A 21305-nucleotide genomic window follows, 5' to 3' on the forward strand; every position below is an offset into this window, starting at 1 on the left:
GTTGCACGCCGCAACAATATTATATTTGGATCGGGTTGCACGCTGCAACAATTATATAAATGGATCGGGTTGCACGACACAACAGTGATAAATGATATGGATCGGGTTGCATGCCGCAACAATGTTAATATTATATTTGGATCGGGTTGCACGCCGCAACAGTGATAAATTATATGGATCGGGTTGCACGCCGCAACAGTGTTACTATTTTTATTGGAACGGGTTGCGCGCCGTAACAATAGATAATACGAAGTGCTCATAGATTGGTGACGAGTTCCTTATTGTTTTGCTATGAATTCCAAGTTGTCCTTATGTTTTTCTCTTAAATTACTGTTGGTATTGATATTTCCCCCAGCATGTACCCCTTCCCATCTTTACTTGTCTATTCCTGTTTTATTTTTCGTTGCATATTATATAACTGCACAGGTTTACATGGTAGTCTGGTCGTAGCATCGTCACTACTTCGTCAGGGTTAAGCAAGACACTAACCAGAACATGGGGTCGGTTGTGCTGATACTACATTATGCACTATGTGCAAATTCCGGAGCGGCAACTTTTGGAACTTAGCATTGGGTGGCTGCCTTCAGTCCAATTAGAGATCCCGAGGTAGTCCTGCAGGCATCCGCCGGCCCGACGTTCTCTTCTATCTTTATATGTATTCTGTTTTCATTTACTTCAGAGACAGATTGTAGTTTTCTTTCCAGACATTTGTATGTTGTACTCGTAGTTGGTCCGTGATATTGTGGCACCGTATTCTGGGTAGGAATGTATGTTGGTATTGCCATACTGGTTTTGGCTAGTTATTAGATTAAGTCTTCCGCATGTAATTATTTATCGTTAATATTTCATTGTTAATTTAAATTGTTAAAAAGGCTAAATAAAAGAGTTAGTGATTATATATTACGCGGCTTGCCTAGCTTTCACGAGTAGGCACCATCACGACTCCTAAGGGTGGGAGATGAGCAATCCACTATAATAAAAGAGAATACAAAATATCGAGAGAACAACCTCACGAAGAGGCAAACACAAGTGATACACTAACACTTGTCCCGTAAAGTTCTCCCCTAAACAGGACTCTCAAATCCCATACGGCTATATTATAGATGCTACTGAATGAGAAGAATGGATCTTCAATTTATAAAACTCCAAACTTTTTCCTACAAGAAAAGGGACTAGCCAAATATGGAAGATTTATAATTTCCTTACAAGAAGAAAAATCGAATCAAGGTAAATATGTTGCACTTCCCTTTAAGAGATAGGAAAATTAAATATGATTAAAAAAAAACAAGACAACGCTTAACAAGTTTAACAATATATAAACGTAAAATACAATATAGACCCAAGTAAATCAAGGGGTCAAATTATTGCACTAATGCATGTTTAAGTGTGTAATCATGTTACGTAGAGGGTTAAATTGTTAGAAAGCACACATTCAATTAATTTAGTTACTATATTATATCCCAACAAAATAAAGCAGATGAAGGAGTTCACTAGTCAAAGCTTAATGAGAAAGAAGCTAAAGAAAGTGAAAGTACAAATAGACTTGACAAAAGAGAAAAAATACAAGAGGCTTTCACATAGCCTTACTCTGAAAAGGACAAATTAAAGAAGTAAAGATCACAAATCAGAAGACATACAGCTACAGTTCCCATTATACGGAAACTTGTATAACTACTGTGAGGGGTGCATGTATCCACCACACTAACGGACTATAGTTGTGTTAGCCATTCACTACTCGACAACAAATCCTTAAAAACACCACCTTGTTCCTTAATACACAACAGACTATATATCTTGTCTTATCTTTTCTTGTACTTTCTTTTTCAGACAATCTCTCCTTTCTTAACCTAATAATCCTCCCCATTTTGAAACAATAAAAAAGTAGTAGTTCTACATTATTTTTCTTTTATAAAAATGTGTATTTGTCCATTTTTGTGAAAAAAAACTCCTACCTAGGGTTTTTGCCCTTTCTTTTTCTCTCTCCCCTTTTGTTCAATAATTTCAAGGTTTTCATTTTTTTTTTGACAATTCGCTAGGCAAGCGCCTAGGGCTAGTTTTTATTAATAAAAGAAAATAAAAATACAACAATTGAGAAAAATACAAATAAGGGGAACAATAGCACCGGTCTTGTTACCCATATGTCTTGGCTATATAATCACTCCTCTGCGCCTCACATTGCCTTATGATGACAGCCTCATGTAGAGGATTCATTTTGAGATCATCTGCTGAGAGAGAAAGATGGGAAGAGGGAAAGTGGAACTGAGGCGTATAGAGAATAAGATAAATAGACAAGTGACATTCTCAGAAGATGAAAGGTGGTTTAGTGAAGAAAGCTCATGAAATCTCAGTGCTTTGTGATGCAGAGGTGGCTTTGATTGTTTTCTCTCACAAAGGGAAGCTCTTTGACTACTCTTCTGATTCTTGGTACGAATTATAATCCAATCCTCCATTACTATCTTAGTTTGTTTGAGTTCTCCTTTGAGATATGGTCTCGAGTAGGATCTCTTCTTGCATGATTCGGTTCTTAACCTTTTGCGTGATCATGTTTGGCAAAGCATAAAATTTAAGAAAGAAAAAATAATTTCTAAAATTTGTGGTCCGAGACATGTCAAAATGTTTGTGTAATTTTGTGGTGTTTAATGTGCTACTTATAATATTGTGTGACTATAAAAGTATGGAAGTAAAGGTTTTATTGAATGTTTAAGTTATATTATCTTCAAATTTTGGAAAAGGTAATTCTTATTTGAATAGATTAAACGGAAAAGGCCTAAAAATGTCACTCAACTTTCAGAAATGGTCTATCGATGTCATCCGTTAAAAATTTGCTATTTCCATGCCATTGTCGTTAAAGAAATGGCCTGTCTATGTCATTATTTGACTAACAGATGGAATTTGTTTTTAAATTTTTTTTATAAGACTTGAATTTCCACGTGTCCTGTTATTATTTGCCCGAATTAACCCCTGCCCCACTTAATTCTAACCTTAGTTAGATTCATCTACCCATACCCAAACACAACCCGGTTAAAACAAAACAAATCCCTAACCCAAACCTAACCCTTCATACCAAATCCCCACTCTCCAGTCGTCTCTTTCATAAAAAAAAAAACCCAATTTCTCAAAATTCCCTCTTTAGTCTTACTAGGTTTTCGAACGGAAGCAAAGCTATTGTCGAAGGTGGCTTCAAAAATTGATTTTGTTGGAAGATTAATGTAATTATCAAGGTTAGTAGATCCAAAAACTTATTTAATTTGGTGGTTGGGGTTTAATAGGGTGGGTGTAAATTCAGTTCATATGGGGATTGTTGTGCATGTGAGGTTACATGTTTTTGTCTTTTATTTGGAGTTGTCTTTCAAATGTTGTGCATGTGGGGTTTAATTTTATATTTTTGTTCTTTACTATGCCGGTCCCCCCAAAAAATTGTCTTTCTAGGGTTTTGTTATTCTTGTATTTTTAATTGCCGAAATGTGTAATTCTGATTTATTCCTTCAATTTTCTATTTTGTTTTCCTTTTGCATGTGAACTTTATTGAAGCCTGACTGACACAATTGATGTGTATTTCAACTATGGGGGTGAATGGGTAATTTCTCCAGAAGTATTGTATAATAAGAGGCTAGTCCATATATGGAATAAGTTTGACCCAGATTTGTTGTCTTATAAAGATTTACGTGAAGAGTTCACAAAAGAGTTAGGGTTTATTGAAGTGAAACAACTTTTAGTTGCTGGGCTGTCGGGAGGTTCTATATAATTGATGGAGATGATGGTATCAGGGCATTACAGTCTCTTGTTACAGGTTCTATATATAGCTTCAAAATCATAAACTTGTTTGTTGTAGATGAGTTAGAGTCGATTGTCCATACTCAAAGTATTCTGCACCATACTGAAACATTCCGTGTAGATGTTGAAGCAGTATCTGAAAATGAGCATGTTATTGGGGACTATGATTTTGATGTTGATGCTCCATCTGATGTTGAATATGATTCTGAAGGACTTGAGGTTATTAGCAAACAAAGGAGGAGGGTAGTGAGTGATAGGTTTGAGAACTTTAAGGAGTTGGATAAGGGCATGACATTTAAAGATATTGTGGAAGCTAGAAGAGTCGTGAACTATTATGCAATTGCCAATGGATATGGCTTGAAGATTGAAAAAATAGATCCTACTAGAGCTAGATATATTTGTGATGTTGGATGCCCTTTTAGATGTTCTATCTCAAAGGATAAAAAGACTAATGAGTTTAGTATCAAAAACTTGAAGGCAAAACATAATTGTAATCCTTGTTATAAAAATCCAAGGGCTGATGCAAAAGACATTAGCACAATACTTTAAGAATAAACTACAAAACAATCCCAAGTATACTATTAAGGATATGATAGGGGAATTAGAGAATGATTTTAAGCTTAATATGACAAGATCTAAGCTTAAAAGGGATAAGGTGATGATCCTTGAGAAGTTAGATGGGAGTTTCAATGATGAATATAACAAGCTTAAAGCCTATGGTCAAGAACTAAGACTATCTAATCCTGGGAGTAATGTTGCAATCAACATATCAAAGGATACTTTGGAAGAAGGAAAAAGGAGGTTCTTGAGATTGTACATATGTTTCCAAGCTTTGAAGCTAGGCTTCAAAAGTGGTCTGAGACCACTTATTGGTTTGGATGGTACTTTTTTGAAGGGAAAATGCAAGGGTCAGCTATTGGTGGCAATGGGACAGGATTCTATGAATCAGTTCTATCCACTTGCTTAGGCAGTGGTTGACAAGGAAACAAGCAGGACCTGGAGTTGGTTTGTTGATCTTTTGAAGAGGTCTTTGGACCTAAATAATGGGGCTGGAGTGACATTTATATCAGACATGCAAAAGGTACCATACTCTTATTTTGCTTCTGATTTTTCTTCTGTTTTTATTTGTTTTTATCTGTTTTCAACTGCTGTTTTTACTTCTGTTTTCAACTGCTATTTTTTATTATTTTTTTTCTGCTGTTCTCATCTGTTACAACTGTTGTTTTTACTTCTATTTTTTTCTGTTTTCAACTGCTATTTTTTATTCTGTTTTTTCTTTTGTTCTCTATTGTTTCAATTATGTTCTGTTCTCATCTATTTCAAGTATGTTTAGTTTCTATTTTTTTCTTCTGTTCTCATCTGCCATCACAGGGGTTATTAGATGCTGTGAGTACTGTACTACCTGATGCTCATCACAGGTATTGTGCTAGACACATTGAAGTCAACTGGTTAAAAAAATAGAGGAGTGGAGAAATGAGGAAGTTGATGTGGTGGTGTACTTGGAGTACTTATGAAGAAGAGTTTAAAGATCAGTTGTTGAAGCTTGGGGGGATGTGAGAGGATGCTGCAAGGGACTTGATCAACTATCCACCAAAAGTATGGTGTAGAGCCTACTTTGATACACAATGTAAAAATCTAATGGTGGATAACAATTTTACTGAGCCCTTCAATTCATGGATTCTAGATGCCAGACATATGCCAATTATCAAGATGTTGGAGAACATAAGGATCAAGGTAATGGAAAGGCTTGCAGACTATTAAGGCAAAGCTATGAGCTGGACTAACAATTTCAGTCCACCATGTATGAAACTATACCATGACTATAGGGCAATATCACATGCTTGCACTTTGAACTTTAATGGAGACAATGGCTATGAAATAATAGAAGGTAAAGACAAACATATAGTGAATCTTGAGAAGAAGAGATGTACCTGTAGGTTGTGGGATTTATCTGGAATACCTTGTCCCTATGATATTAAGGCATTGATGCATGAGAAGGTTGAACTAGTGACACAAATACACTGGTGGTATAGTAAGGAGGCTTACTTGCTAACATACAAGTACAAAATTAGCCTGTTAGAGGGGTGCAATTCTGGAAAATTCTGCCTAGTCAAGCCATGAAGCCACCTGAAATTGTCAATATGGTTAGAAGACCCAAAGTAAAGAGGAATAGGGTTGCTGATGAAGATTTGAAGAGAAAAGGTGAGTGGAGTAGTTCAAGGAAGGGAATTATAATGACATGCAGACAATGTGGTGATGAAAATTATAATGCAAGAGGATGTTACAAGGTAAAGCTTTATATTTATTGTAGTTTATGAAATAATTACAATTTTTGTAGATTATTTACTAACTATTGTCTTTGGTTGGCAGGGTAGTGGGGCTGGACTTGGTTCAAACAAGGGGAAAGTTGTGGACACAACCCCCACATTGATATCTTCATAAGATGAAATACAAGAGTTTGGTGAAGCATTCTTTGAAACTGAAGTGGGAACACAACAGTCACAATAGTTAGTATTTAACAATCAAGCTGGAACACAAGAGTTCAATAGTTATGGACCTGATGAAGACCCAAAAATTAGGCCAATGGTTATATCTGAAACTAACACAAGACTAGCCATGAGGAAGGTACAGATGATTGCAACTGGTACAAGAAGGATCCAGTTTACTGGAGATGAAACAGGTGCAGCAACACCAACAAACCTACCTTATTCACCCACAAAGGCTATTTGGAATGGAAAACCAGCAATTACTTCAAGCCAACTTCAAGCAGAAGTTAGAAAAAAGAAGTACAAAATGAAGGCAATGAAGGGCCAAGGAGAACCAGCAGATTGATTGAAAGCTAGTTTACTGTTTTTGTAATTAGCACTAGCAGCTAGACTGTTTAAAGTATTATTTTTTGTAATTAGCACTAGTAACTAGAGTGTTTAAAGTACTATTTTTATAATTAGCACTGGCAGCTAACCTACTATTTTTTGTAATGTTTAGCTAAGCAAAATACTGTGTGAATACAATTTGACACTGCTGAATGTGCAGTTTTTATGTCCAGTTTTTGCAGTATTGTTTAGTTTCAATTATGTGCAGTTATTGCAGTGTTCAGCTTCAATTCTGTGCAGTTTTATGTCCAGTTTTTACAGTGTTGTATGGCATCAATTATGTGTAGTTTTAATGTCTAGTTATTGCAATGTTTAGCTTCAATTCTGTGCAGTTTTATGTCCAGTTTTTGTAGTGTTGTATGGCATCAATTATGTGTAGTTTTAATGTCCAGTTATTGCTTCCATGTTTGAAAAGGATAAGAGCAAATTCACAAGTCTTTTTATCTCATGCCATCCAAACAATCCTAATTCATAAAATGTTCAGCAAGCCTATCAACTTCAAAACTGCACAATGATTGTGCATTAGCTTTACCAAGTCTAGCTATTACAAGTTCACAATATAGACTATTACATGATTCGGAAAGATTGGAAACATGTCCAAATTACATAGAACAAACATATACCTAACAAAAGACCAAACTTTTGAAATTCTAAGCAATGATCATTACATGGATCATTTGGTAGCCCATGCTGCCATGAACACAATAAGGCAAGTGAACAACCAAATCAAGAAAATCGACTGTCGGAATACTTTTCCTCTCAACTCCACAATCTTCAAGTTATCCTCAATAGCAGATGCTTCAAGTGCATCCAATCTTTCCCTCAACTCTGTTATCGTTGCAGCATCAATAACAGCAGAAGCTTCTAAATCTTCTATCTTCTTCAACAACCTATTTCTTTTAATTTCAAAAGCTTCCAATTTTCTCTTTTGATTGTTAATGACGATTACAGCTCGTGGGGGAACTTCAACATCGTCCCATTCCCAATACCCACAACCTTGTTTTTGCCAAGTAATTATACAATAAAATCTTCGATTATGTTCCGATAAAAATAAAATATTACACAAAAAATGCCGAATTGCATTATGTAAATTATACTTACTTCAGGCAATGTACACTTGTAAAAACGTCTCCCACAGTTCATAGGAGTTGTCGCCGTAAAATGATGCGCTACAAATCCACAACGACACTTCCTCTTTGAGTCAATTGAGCTGCTTGACCCATCAGACATTTTTGAAGCCACCTTCGACAATAGCTTTGCCTTCATTCGAAAACCTAGTAAGACTAAAGAGGGAATTTTGAGAAATGGGTTTTTTTTTATGAAAGAGACAACTGGAGAGTGAGGATTTGGTATGAAGGGTTAGGTTTGGGTTAGGGATTTGTTTTGTTTTAACCGGGTTGGGTTTGGGTATGGGTAGATGGATCTAACTAAAGTTAGAATTAAGTGGGGCGGGGGTTAATTCGGACAAATAATAATAGGACACGTGAAAATTCAAGTCTTATAAAAAAAATTTAAAAACAAATTCCATCCGTTAGTCAAATAATGGCATAGATAGGTCATTTCTTTAACGGCAATGTCATGGAAATAGCAAATTTTTAACGGATGACATCGATAGGCCATTTCTGAAAGTTGAATGGCATTTATAGGACTTTTCCGTAGATTAAAAAGGAAATAGGATAAGAAAAACTATAATAGGGGTATTTATTTGTTTTGTGCTACAGATTGGTTGTCTTAGAAATACATGGATCTTCGATTTCATCATTTATATGAGTATTTCTGTTGCTTGCAGTAGTGTCTTTTGCTGTTAGTTTTTAGTGTTTGGTTGAATATTACTCCCATGGTCCAAAGTAAGTGATTTTTTGGTTTTTTTTATTGTGATCCAAAATAAGTGATTTTTCCAGATTTCAAGAATGAATTAATTATTTTTTTCTACATTGCCCTTCGAGTAAATAGGGTTGGAGTATGTGTCAGGACTTAAGATTGTTTATGTGAAGAGATAGTAAAGGTTAATATGGTCAATTTTATTGCTAATTAACGTTAAAAGGTGAATTTCTTAATCTGCGTAAAAACAACCAAAAAATCACTTATTTTGAACCGGAGAGAGTATTACTGATAAAAGAACTTTACTACGTTATCTTGGATCTGATCATCTTTACTCTGCTAAGTGTCTATGCTTGGAAGGGAAAAGCTATTCTCTTTATGGTGATAATGTCTGAATCATACAGAAATAAATGCATGCATATTTCCGAAGAAAAAGATCGATGGGAATATAAACTGTTCTCTTGTGATTAGGTTGTCTCACAATTTTCATTAATTAAGTTTTCGTACCCTCAGAGATGTAACAAAAATTATTGAGGACCCGTTTAGCCATAGATTTTGCCAAAATGAATTTGAATTTTATTTGGCAAACATATGTTTGGCCATAGATTTTGCCTACATTTTAGAAATATTCCAACTCCCAAAACCAGCTCAACAGCTGGTTTGGTCCAAAATATCACTTTATATCTTTTAAAAATTGCTCCAAATTTTTGTATTTTATAAAAGAGCCCACAATTTATTATTTTGTAACAATATTATATTATTTCGTCTTCTCCATCATATGATAGTGTATCATGTAGTTCATTAATGAAAGCTATGAGACAACCTAATCACAAAAGAACAGTTTAAATTCCCATCGATCTTTTTCTTTTTCTTTAGTATCTCCTCAGAACTACTATTAAATATACTTTGGTACACTGGTTTATAGAGGTAAGAGGTAGGAATTTGTTAGTATCTTCTGTCTATATTATTTGTCGATTTTGATAAATTGAATATGTTGTAATATATGCGATATATAAAAAAAATTGAAGTCACTCTTTTACAAAAATCAATCTTATTGCTCCAATTAGTGGGTGAATTTATGAAGTGGGGCGTTTAGGAAAGAAATAAACGATAATTTATGAATTCTCTTGGCTATTACATATATTTGTTAAATGTGTGTAAAACCTTTAAATACAGATAATATTAATTATACCACTAGTACATGTTAGGTAACTCTATCCAAAATTAAAATAGATGAGAAGAAATCATCTAATGTTTTATCTCTCCTAAAATTTGAGCTCTCACTATAAATTAAGTATTACACATATGTTTGCTTTTTTTTCAAGAAATCTTTATAGAGGAAAACCAATTTTCTGAAAAACCATTTTCAAAATCCATGGTCACCTGGCCAACATGCCAGACATTTAGCAAAAATGGGGTTAGTTGGACAGCAGTTTGTAACTAGAGAAAAGAGATCAATTGAATAGTATTTAGAGGAAATTTTGAAGGGTCGATAGAATATAAATTTGAAAAGCAAGGGGCTGCTAATAGTATCGAAATATTGTCCATCAAAATTTTTACGAACAATAATCCATCCATGCATAGATGGTTTACTTAAACAATTGCATACCTTTTGGAATGCGAACACATTTGATTAGGAATTCTTTTATGTTATTGAAAAATTATTGGAGCTTTTCACTTTTGGCTATAAGAGATATATTACACAAATAATGTATGTGCTTCATCTAGATCAAAAAATAACCGTTGTACGTATGATATAGATGTACAATCTGTGTATAATCGTGTATTATTTATGTATACTGGTTAAAAAATCAAACAGTGAATCTAATGGCTATTTGTGTAAAGACCCTTTAAATAGACGGGTTCGATAAAATCTAGTAACTTTGGCCAAATCTTGCGAGGCATTTGCATCTATACCTGCTTTTTGGGTCACGTTTTAACTTGTGGCCGCTTTGTAAAAAAAATTGCAAGCGTACCCACTTTTTCGCATAAATTTAGCATACGGGGCTGAAGTAGCAAAGTCAATCACGCAAAACTTCAACATACTAGTAGACAGGCCTGAAGTAGTAAGTGTGTTGAATCAAGTGTGCTGGAGTTTTTGTTTGTAATTGCTGAACTTAAGCATAGTAGCTGAGGTTTTGTTCTCTATTTGCTGAAGTTTTTTTTTTATCCTGGATTCATTAGTTTTGTCACTAAGCTTTTTCAAAAACTTTAGTAGAAGATGCTGAAGTTATTTAGTTCATTTATAAAAACTTTAGCACTAAATAAGCTGAAGTTTTTTTGTCCTGGATAAGCATTTTCAAAAACTTCAGCAGAAGATGCTGAAGTTATTTAGTTCATTTGTAAAAACTTCAGCACTAAATAAGCTGAAGTTTTTTGTCCCGGCTTCATTAGTTTTGTCATAAAGCTTTTTCAAAAACTTCAACAGAAGATGCTAAAGTTATTTAGTTCATTTATAAAAACTTCAACACTATATAAGTTGAAGTTTTTGAAAAGCTTTTTAACATACTAGATAAATAATCAGATTGTCAACAGTATCTAAATCATAAATTTTGGAAACAATAAACGTGAAAAGAATAGAATTATCTTGAAAAGAATCACTAAGTGTCACCTTAAACTTTCCGTACGTGGAAATATTCACAAATTATTGTCTACTAACTTACGTAATTATTTATAATTTATTTTTAAATAATCTGATAAACATACTTATGACAATCATCCCATGAATTGAAGTTTCATAGCAGCACCAACAACAGCAGAAGAAAGAAGAAGAAGAAGAAGAAGAAGAAAACGAAGGAGGAGAAGGATGAGGAGAAAAGGGGCTGAAGTTGTTTAAAAAGTGGGTACAAGTTAAAACTTCTAAAAAAAATGGATATAAGTTAAATGGGAGCGACCAAATAGAGCGTCCCCTGCAATTTTTACAAATCCTGCATATATGTTAAAAATTTACTAAATATATACTAGCACTTGAGATCTTTATCCTAGAATCTAATAACCATAAAATTCAATTCATAAATCCACCTCTGATAATGTGAGACAAGTCTAGCCTATTCAAGATATTCAGCGGCAACCTACAGTCCACAACCTGCAAAATTATTGGAGGGTGTTGATCAATAAATCGTACGTTTAGGCTACAGGGGGTAAGATAAGATGTTTCGATAATATCAATCTAAGTTATTCGCACTCTTTCACTTTTGATGCCGTACTAGTATCAACACGACATGGGTATGGGGTAGCTGTGGAATTCACACCGAATATGGTCAACTAATTTTAGGTACTTTGAGAAATATCGACGGAGAATTTGGGACGGATAAAAGGACTTTTGAAATCAAAACAAAAGCTAGGATGAAATTAAAGAAAATAAAATACTGTGTATAGAAGTTTCTATGTTAGTCATTTTCCTTTTATCTCCTTTCCCTCTTGATTAATATTTTATTCTTTTCATAATACATTGAATTTTTTTTTACATAATGTCTCATAATTTAGATATACTTTTATAACTCTATTTTTATATATTTAAATTATTTTAAATTGAGTCCCTGCACTCATGCTTGAATTCATACCCCAGAATCTTATAATTTTGATCATGAAGGATCTGACCTCTAAATTCATACTCGTATCGGATATCCGCAGCACCCGAGTCCAAGCAACATAGATATCAACTTCCTTACAAAATGCACCTGTTTGAGGAATGCATGAAGTATTTCTCTACGGTCCCCTTGAAAGATTGCATATAGGTGTTCGTAACACGCTGCGCAAGACAATAGCAATCCTAGACAGATCTTTTCGTGTTTAAAATTTATTTACATGTCAAAGATCGGATCTAAGACGTACTTGGTGAAGAGAGTCTCGTTTCAAAATTTCTTCGATAGTGCGAAGACTCTATGCGTATCCATACCGATACCGATCCTTGCTATCAACTCTTTGATCAATGAAACCCGCGAACAAATTGAACGAAAAACTTGTGCTGAAATTTTTCTCAAAAATTTCATTTCAAATTAGAAGAACAAGAAACACTTTTCTTGTAATTGTATTTGTCACACTATTTTTTTTACAACCTCACTTAACCCTCTTAAAATAAATAAAAAGATTAGTAAAGCTCAAACAAAGGTTTTCAATTAGAAAGTAACAAAAATTTGTATTCAAAAGGATTAACTCAGAGTCGCCACCTGATATTTAATTTCGGTGTGCCAGGTCACTGTTTTTCTAAAAATAATAATTTTCCTTTCAAAACACTTTGAACTCTAAAACTAAGTCTACACTAGAGATTTGGGCAAGAGTGTTCATTTGACTCGGGGAGAAGGTGTTAGGCACTCCCCAAGTCCCGTAACCAGTACGGTTGCATACTTGATCTAGTCAGCTTTTAAATTATTCAATTGAGGTAATAACACAGAAAAGGAAAACAAACACAAAGAGGCTTGAGGTCATCCCCACCTAAATGAAAGAAAATTAAAGTTCTAAATTATCCTACGCTACTTCTTCTACGATGTTCGCCACGGCCTTCAATTACATTCACTTAAGGGCATACCCCTGATAAAAGAACACAAATATATATATATATATATACACACACACAAACTCTACGGGGCATTCCCCTGATGAATTAACTAACTAAAAGGGACGACCTCTCACCTCGAATGAACAAATCCTAAAGAATGCCTACCCAGGTGTGGTCGGGCTAAACATGCTCCTAACGATAATATGTTAAAATGCAATAAATAAAAGAGAACTAAATAAAAGTAGGATTCAATTCATGCTCAAATTCTTTTAATCCATTTAAACCCAAACCCCGTGAGCCATTTCAAACAATTTATCCAAATTGTCCACACAAATAAGACAAGGGAAACATCAGAAAAGTAACTATTCAAAAGACACACAATATTTGTAGCAAATGAACGAGCAGACACAGAACACCAAGAATTACTATAGGAGGGGAAAGGAAAGATAAAATGAATTAAAATATTGATACGCACCATAACCCTATATTAATCCCAATTCATGTATATTATCTCTTAATTTGTTAAGAATAGAAAATTCCCAAATGACATCTAACCAGTAATCCTGTCGTAATTCAAGTCCAAAAATAAGATCACAAATCAATTATATAAGCTAATCAATTTACTTTCACCTAATGTAACTTCTATATATATTAATTTCACTCAAAAACAAATACCTACTAATTTTCAGTCCACTCCTAAACTCCACACAATTTTAGAATGCATTTTAAGCTTATCCGAAGCTAGCAGCAAATAAGATCTTGGGAACGAATTTGTCTCACCTTTTAAACGGAAAAGAATAGAAAAGGTACTGGTAAAAAGAATTTTAACTTGAAGCAAGCAATGGAACTATTTCTTAATCTAATAGCAAAAGGTTAATGAAACGGATAACCAAAGGTAGAGTTGATAGAATATATAAGCAGTTTTAAAACATCTATCCAAGCAATATGCCAACTCTGAATTTGAGGTCCAGTTTCTTCACTTACAGCAGCCAAAACAAGACCCGAACAAACACACAACAGGACATACAGAAACTTATAACCAGAAACATCTATAATCAAGCACGAGCCAGCGAATTCGGAGAAATCAGTGGACATTAGCTCGCTCAGATTTCAGAACTTCAAGCACATTATCAAAGGAGTAAACTAATAGTCACAAAAAGGATTCGACATCGCGTCTGACCTTGCAAAAGATAGCCTTGAATAAGAATAAACTCATAAAGCGCACACGTTTCAACTAGACAGGTTTTACAAATACTAAATTCTTCTCAACCTTTGGCTCTTATCACATTGAGATCAGCACCAAGGCAGCAAACAAAACGAGAAGGACAGAGGAATACCTGTAACGAAATCTTCCAATATATTTCTATCCATTAAGAAGTACAAGTAGAAGATCGAATGACGAATTCAACTAGAAATGGATGGAACAACGGCAATCGATTCTGGATCCGCGAGCTCGAACTCGAAGGCCACCTCGACACAGCTTCAAGCTTCAGAAATCTCCATTTTTGAAAATCACCATTAAGCTCCGAATAGAAGAAACAGAAATCTATTTTCAATTTTTGTTCGAAATCAGAAAGAACAAAGAAAAAAAAATCTGAAAACCTCCAAGAAAGAACCCTAGTTTTATTCTCAAACCAAAAATTTCTCCCCACCCTCCCTCTTCTGTCCGAAAAATCCCCATATATATATGGGATCCTAGAAGCTTCTTCTTTCTTCCTTTCCAAGGAATTCGGAAATTATCTCCTCTCTCTCTTTTTTTTTTTAAAAATCCGAAAAATACAAAAACCTTAAAAGTAAAATCCGAAATTCTTCTATATAGACAAATTCTAGACAAGTGGAGGTCTAGGATCAAAGAATCTTAATCCTACGGCCTCCAATTTTCCAAAAATCGTCTAAAAAGATTTTGGATTTGATTAATAGAGGAAAAACAATGATGGAAGATTGTGGTGAGTGAGGAGTTTGTTGTGATTTGGGTGACGTAGAAGGAAAGAATGAGAGGAGTGGACCATGAGAGAAGGGACCACAAAGCGCGTCACCGGAAAGGGAGTTTTCCGGCGACTGGACGCAGTGGCACATTGGATTAAAATTGATTGATGGCCAGGATTAAAACAAAAGAGTGGGGCGGGTCAAGCTGACCGGGTCGGCGGATTAGGGGTATTGGGTTGGGTTGTTGAATTTTGGGCTCATATTTGAATTGGGCTCCGAAATTTACAAAATTGGGCCAAAAGCAAGCTGAAAATCCAATTTAAATACCTACAAAAATATAAAACTCTTAATTGAAATTGATAAACTATTCATATTAAAAATAAAAGCTAAAAATGAAAGTTGAAACTATTTTTTGGTATTTTTTAAGGATTATATTAGAATAAAAATAGGTTGAAAGTAATATGTCTTTCTAAAAATACCTAATACTAAATAAAATAAAAAATGATTTTTTTTTTGTATTTTTCAATTTTTGTACCTTAAAAATAGAATTAAAACTAGTAATAAAGTAAAATTCTATAGAAATAAACTCATATAAATATCCTAAAAATACTAGGACTATTAAAAGTGATTTTAATGTATGGGTCAAAAATTACATGTCTACAGTATTTTCTCTCTTGGCTTTGTATTGCACTCTGACTTTCACAAAGTGTTTTTCTCTTCTCAAGAATTAATGAGATAAATTTTCTCTATCACCCTTTATATCACATAGAAACTCTTTTTTTATTTGATTGATGTAATGATTTAGTTAGGTTAAAAGTTTAATTAAAAAACAAACTTATGGAAAAATTGAATCACGTTTCCCTCTGCCGAAGGTATTTTATGGACTTTCCATTAGTCTTGGAAAGTCCAATTCCAAATTAGACACCTCAAAGGTTTTTCAATGATAATGTATATCCCATCCCTAATGGGAATTACGCGTACGTCGTGGTCCTTTTGTGGACTTTCATCTAGAATTCCAAATTGGTAAGGGTAAATTAATTTTTATATATAACATTTATATAAATTAATTTTATTTTATATTATATATATCACATATATATTTCGACCAAGAGATATAATTTAATTTTCTATTTCAAATAGAAAACTTTAATTTGTTCACAACATTAATTTTATTCCATGTGATAGCAAGGAATATAATAATATTTCATTTGGACTAATAATTTAATTTAGTTGACTAATTAAATTCTTTAATTTAATTATCAAATAATTTAATTAATCCTTTAGCAAAGATCAGAACACTCGTTAGTGTGTGACTCTATATGTTCAATATTAAATCAGTAGAAAATTGATCACATCAATATACTAGTCAAGGGTGGCGTCTAACAAATTACTTTAACGATCGGATAACATGAAGTGTACAATTTACTCTCAAGAACCCGTAGAAGAATAATATCGTATTTCTGTCTGTCTTTATAGTTCCGGGTCACCCTAGGATATGGTTCAACTGTCAAATCCTAACAAGCGACCAATTATGTGTTCATGTCAAATATAATTAACCATTGAATGACCTAAAAAACTCCTTCTTTCATTCAATTGCCCTGGCCAAGGTCTTAGTTTGGTCGTTTATAATTCATGACAACATAGAGCTTAAACTCATTACCAAGAGTTGACAGATTCCATCTTGATCAATCACTAATTTTACAAATATTCAATCGTACCTAATATCCTTTCAACTATCGCCCTAGGCCATAAGTGTCTAATATCAAAGCACAATAAATAACTTGTTAATTATTATGACGATCTCAGGTCAAAGGAAACTTTTATATCACATTCTTCAAGAGAATATCCTATTGACGGTTTATGGTAATTCTAACCATCAGGAATTATCCAATGAATCGGTTCAATGATTATATCTCTATATGCATCATCTATCTATGTAATTTAGTTAATAAGATCAGCTAATTTTTATCTCATAAAGACGATCACATAAATATTGATCTAACCGAATTACTAATGTCCAAATTAATAATCCTACTATCAAGAACAAAATTTAGATTAAATTGTAAGAAACTTTTCTCTCATTATCTTTTTTTTTGTCAAAAGAGATATTATATTAGTACTAGTTAAACGGGTGGGGTTACATTTGGGATGTTAATGGGGTACCTTATGGAATCCATTGCTGCAATATTTTGCATAATTGTACTTAAGCTACAACTCACAAAAGATCTAGTAAGTTCAGTTCCTGGGATGTCTGTCCAAAATACATCATTGGCAAACATCGGAGGAACTGATATAGACAAAGACTTGTTCAAAAAACTTTCTTTTGCTGCTTCCTTTGCTAGCACATCAGCTACTCTATTCTACTCCAGGTAGATGTGCCTCACCACCACGCTGCCCATCATTTGGATGATTGATCTGCATTCACAAATTAGAGGGTCAAAAATAAGATTTTCATTTAATAGCATATTTATTGTTTCTGTTGAATCGATGTCTATTTCCAGCGGAACTAGGTTGTTTAGTTCTGCTAGTTGTAGACCCCGGATAAGGGCCTGGATTTCTGCCCTTATGTTTGTTGTTTGAGGTATGTTGTCCATGTAGCCCAATATCCAATCTCTAGTGTGATTTCTGAATATCCCCCCTGATCCTCCTATTCCTGGATTTCCTTTTGCTGCTCCATCAGTGTTCGGTTTAAAGGTTCCTCTGGGTGGGGGTACCCATTTTAGCATAATCTGATGTGTTACCATTGTTGAATTGTTTTTTGTAAGCACATGGTACTCTGTTCCTTTTGATATAGTGTTGTTTGCATTAATGCGTTCTTTTTTGTTATTGAAAACATTGTTGTTTCTCGTCAACCAAATGTGCCAAAGGTATAAAGAGATAGGGTTGTCCCAACAGAGGCAACTGTTGTACTTCATAACTTTGAGAGTTTGCCAAGATGATTGCCACATGTGGCTATCAAAGACTGGTTGGGACGAGGTAGGACCTGAGGATTTTGATAAGATATCATTCCAGAAATGGGCAGCATTGGGACATTGGAAGAAAATGTGGTCAATGTCTTCCTGATCATTGCTACAATAGTGGCATTGAGGGGGACAATTGATTCCAATAGAGTGGAGAAAGCTCCTAGTCGGGAGTCTTTTATGGGTTAAGAGCTATAGAAAGTGCTTGATTTTGTTGGGGGTTTGAAGCTTCCAGATCCATTTGAAGGGTGCTTCTTCCCCAGAAGGGAGGTCAGTTATATTCCTGCTCATGAAGGAGTAAGCAGAGCTATTGGAGAGCTGGTCATTGGCAGTCAAGTCTCATATTAGGTTGTCCTCCTTAGTGGTAGTACTGAGAATGAACATAGAATTGAGGAGGTTCAGGGCACCTGGGGGATGGTGATGGACAAAGTTGAGGTATCCCAAGTGCCCATATTGTGAATTGATTCAACCCTGACTTGGAGGCCATTTTGGGTTAAGGTGCCTTCTATCATTTGCCTGATTGCTGGCTGGTTAGGGATCCAAGTGTCATTTAAGAAATTTACCCTATTCCCTCTATTAACTACCCATCTGCTCGATTTGCTACAGATCTCCTAACCCTTTAGTATGCCCTTCCAAGTTGGGGATCTAGGGTTCTTTGGATGTTTAAAAGCATGGGCTGGTCTAGTCATGTTACAGTGCTTGTGAATCAGGACTCTAACCCAAAGACTATTGGTATTCTTATAAGCTCTCCATGCCAGATTTGAGAGAGCAACTTTGTTTTTTATGCTAGATTTTTGATACCCTAGCCCTACCTCAGTCTTGGTGTTGACGACTACATCCCACTTAATCAGATAAAGCTTTTTCCTGTCAGGGGTGGTGCCCCAAATTAAATTTCTCTGTATTCTATCAATCTGGTTGGTGACTTTGATAGGAAGGTTGATGTATTGCATTACATGCCTTGGGATGCTGCTCAGGGTGGTCTTGGCCAGGACTGTTCTCCCAGCCATGTTAAGGCATTTGGTTTTCCAGCCAGCCAGTTTGGTTTGCATGTTGTCAATGATGAATTGGAAGTCTGAAGCTACTTGCTTTTTATGGAAAATGGGGAACTCTAGGTATTTTTCAAAGGAGGTTATGTGTTTGATGGACAGAAGGTTGGTGAGATGTTAGGAGGTATCTTGGGTAATGTTTGAGCAAAACAGGACTCTAGATTTGGTTAGATTTATTTTTTGTCCTGACTGGTTATTGAAGTTGTGCATTATAGAGAAGATGGTATTGCAGTTCCTGATATTTTCTTTGGCAAAGAGAGTGAGGTCATCTGCAAAGAATATGTGTGAGATTTTTGGTCTAGACCTACTTATGCTTATGGGGTGCCATTGATTTTGCACAACTGCCTTGTCAATGGATCTAGAAAGTCTTTCCATGCACATAATGAATAGATAGGGGGACATAGGGTCTCCTTGTCTAATGCCTCTTGAGGGGTTGAAAGATTAAGTTTTACCCCCATTGACAAGAATGGAGATGGAGGAAGTACTAATGCATGACATGATGAGCTTGGATAAACCCTTGGGGAAGTTGAAGGCATCCAGAGTGTCTCTAATAAAAGACCATTCCAGGCTATCAAAGGCCTTCTCTAGGTCTACTTTTAGAATCATGTTGCTACTCTTGCCCTTCAATTTCCTGAAGTGGTTGATCTATTCCTGGACAATGATGGCATTTTCACAGGCTCTTCTGTTAGTTAGGAAGCTTGCTTGGCTTGGTCCAATGATGTGCGGTAGGATAGGTTTTATCCTGTTCACAATGATTTTTGTGACTGATTTGTAGATGGTGTTGTAGAGGCCAACGGGTCTGAAGTTTTTCAGCATTGAAGCTTGTGGGCATTTAGGTATTAGGCACAAAAGGGTTTGGTTCATAGTGCTATCCATAGAGCTTGTGGAGAAGCATTTTTGGCAAAATTCTGTGACAGAGTCCCCTACAATATCCCAGTACTTTTGATCGAAGAAAGGGTCGAGGCCATCTGGGCCTAGGGATTTGAAAGATTTATTGGAGAAGATAGCCCTTTTTATCTCACTCACTTGAAGGGTTCTGTCCATAAAAGCCCTTTGGCTTTGGGACATGATGGGTTCCATGGTGTGGTGATTAGTGGTTGCCCAAGGGGCTTCAGTGTGAGAAGTTGTGTATAGCTCAGTAAAGAAACTTACAATCGCTGACTGAATATCCTTTTGGTCATGAAGCCAATTACTATTCTCTTTTTTGAGGGATAAGATTCTATTTCTCCTTCTTCTATTAAGTGTTGAAGTGTGACAAAATTTAGTGCTAGCATCACCCTCATTTAGCCAGTTGATTCTAGACTTTAGTTTCCAAAAGTCATCCTCACTCCTGAGGATGCGGTTTAGCTTAGCATTTAGATCTGTTTCAAGATTTAGCAGGTAGCTACTGAATTGGTAGCTAGGAGACTTTTGAATACCAGAGATTCTGTCCATTAGTCTCTTTTTTTGATGGAAAATGTTTCCAAAGACTTCCCGGTTCCATTTGGTTACTAGAGTCTTGAAACTTTTAGTGGATTAGAGAAGAGTGGATTGGTCAGAGAAATCCCTATTGATGATGCTGGGGAAAGAAGGGTGGCTAGCCCATATTGTTTCAAATCTGAAGGGCCTTGATGGTTTGTTGTTTGGAGGCCCTACCAATTGAATTTGCAAAGGGCAGTGGTATGAGTGGATCCTAAGGAGGTGTAGTACAGTAGCCTCAGGGTACTGTTCTATCCAAACTTCATTGGCAAAGTACCTATCTATTCTTTCCATAATTAGGGAGGTTTTGTTGTTATACCTTTTATTAGTCCAAGTGTATTTGCTCCCTTTATACCCTTGGTCTATTAGGTTATATTTGTTTATGCATTTCCAAAATAGGTTGATGTGGCTCAGGTTTATAGGGTTACCCCTAAATTTGTCCCTGGACTTTAAAACTTCATTGAAGTCTCCTCCTATGAACCAGTTTGTTTTTATGTTGTTAGAAATTGTGATTAGCTGCTCCCATAGGAGCTTTCTCTCTGTTAAGAGGTTACTAGCATAGCTGAAAAGAGCCATTGAGGGTGGCGTAGTCTTACCTTCACCATTGTGTGGATACCTTGGGGAGTAGTTGCCACTTCTTCCACAGCCACGATCTCTACTTTCCACATAAACACAATACCCCTAGATGAGCCTACCACTACTAACAAATCAGGTTTTAGTGACGGACAAATTCTGTAGCTAAATAGAAAAATCCGTCGCTGATTTCATTTAGAGACAGATTATCAAAAGATTCTGCTAGCTACGAGCATTTTAGCGACAGATTAGCGAAGACGTTCGTAGCTAATTTCAGTTTTTTTTGTAGTGTACGGATGGTGATTGGATGATCTTGTCAAACTCAAGTAGCTGGGCCAAAGACTGGTGGTCTTCCATCTTGGTTTCGAGGAATACT

At 35.3% G+C, this 21305-nt stretch overlaps 1 pseudogene; it reads left to right on the plus strand.

Moving 5' to 3' along the window:
- Positions 1–2073: 2073 nt before the first annotated feature.
- LOC107800982 (truncated transcription factor CAULIFLOWER A-like) overlaps positions 2074–21305 on the plus strand; it is a 47867-nt pseudogene continuing 28635 nt past the window's right edge.

The sequence above is a fragment of the Nicotiana tabacum genome, chromosome 16, assembly GCF_000715075.1.
Source record: "Nicotiana tabacum cultivar K326 chromosome 16, ASM71507v2, whole genome shotgun sequence".
Lineage (NCBI taxonomy): Eukaryota > Viridiplantae > Streptophyta > Magnoliopsida > Solanales > Solanaceae > Nicotiana > Nicotiana tabacum.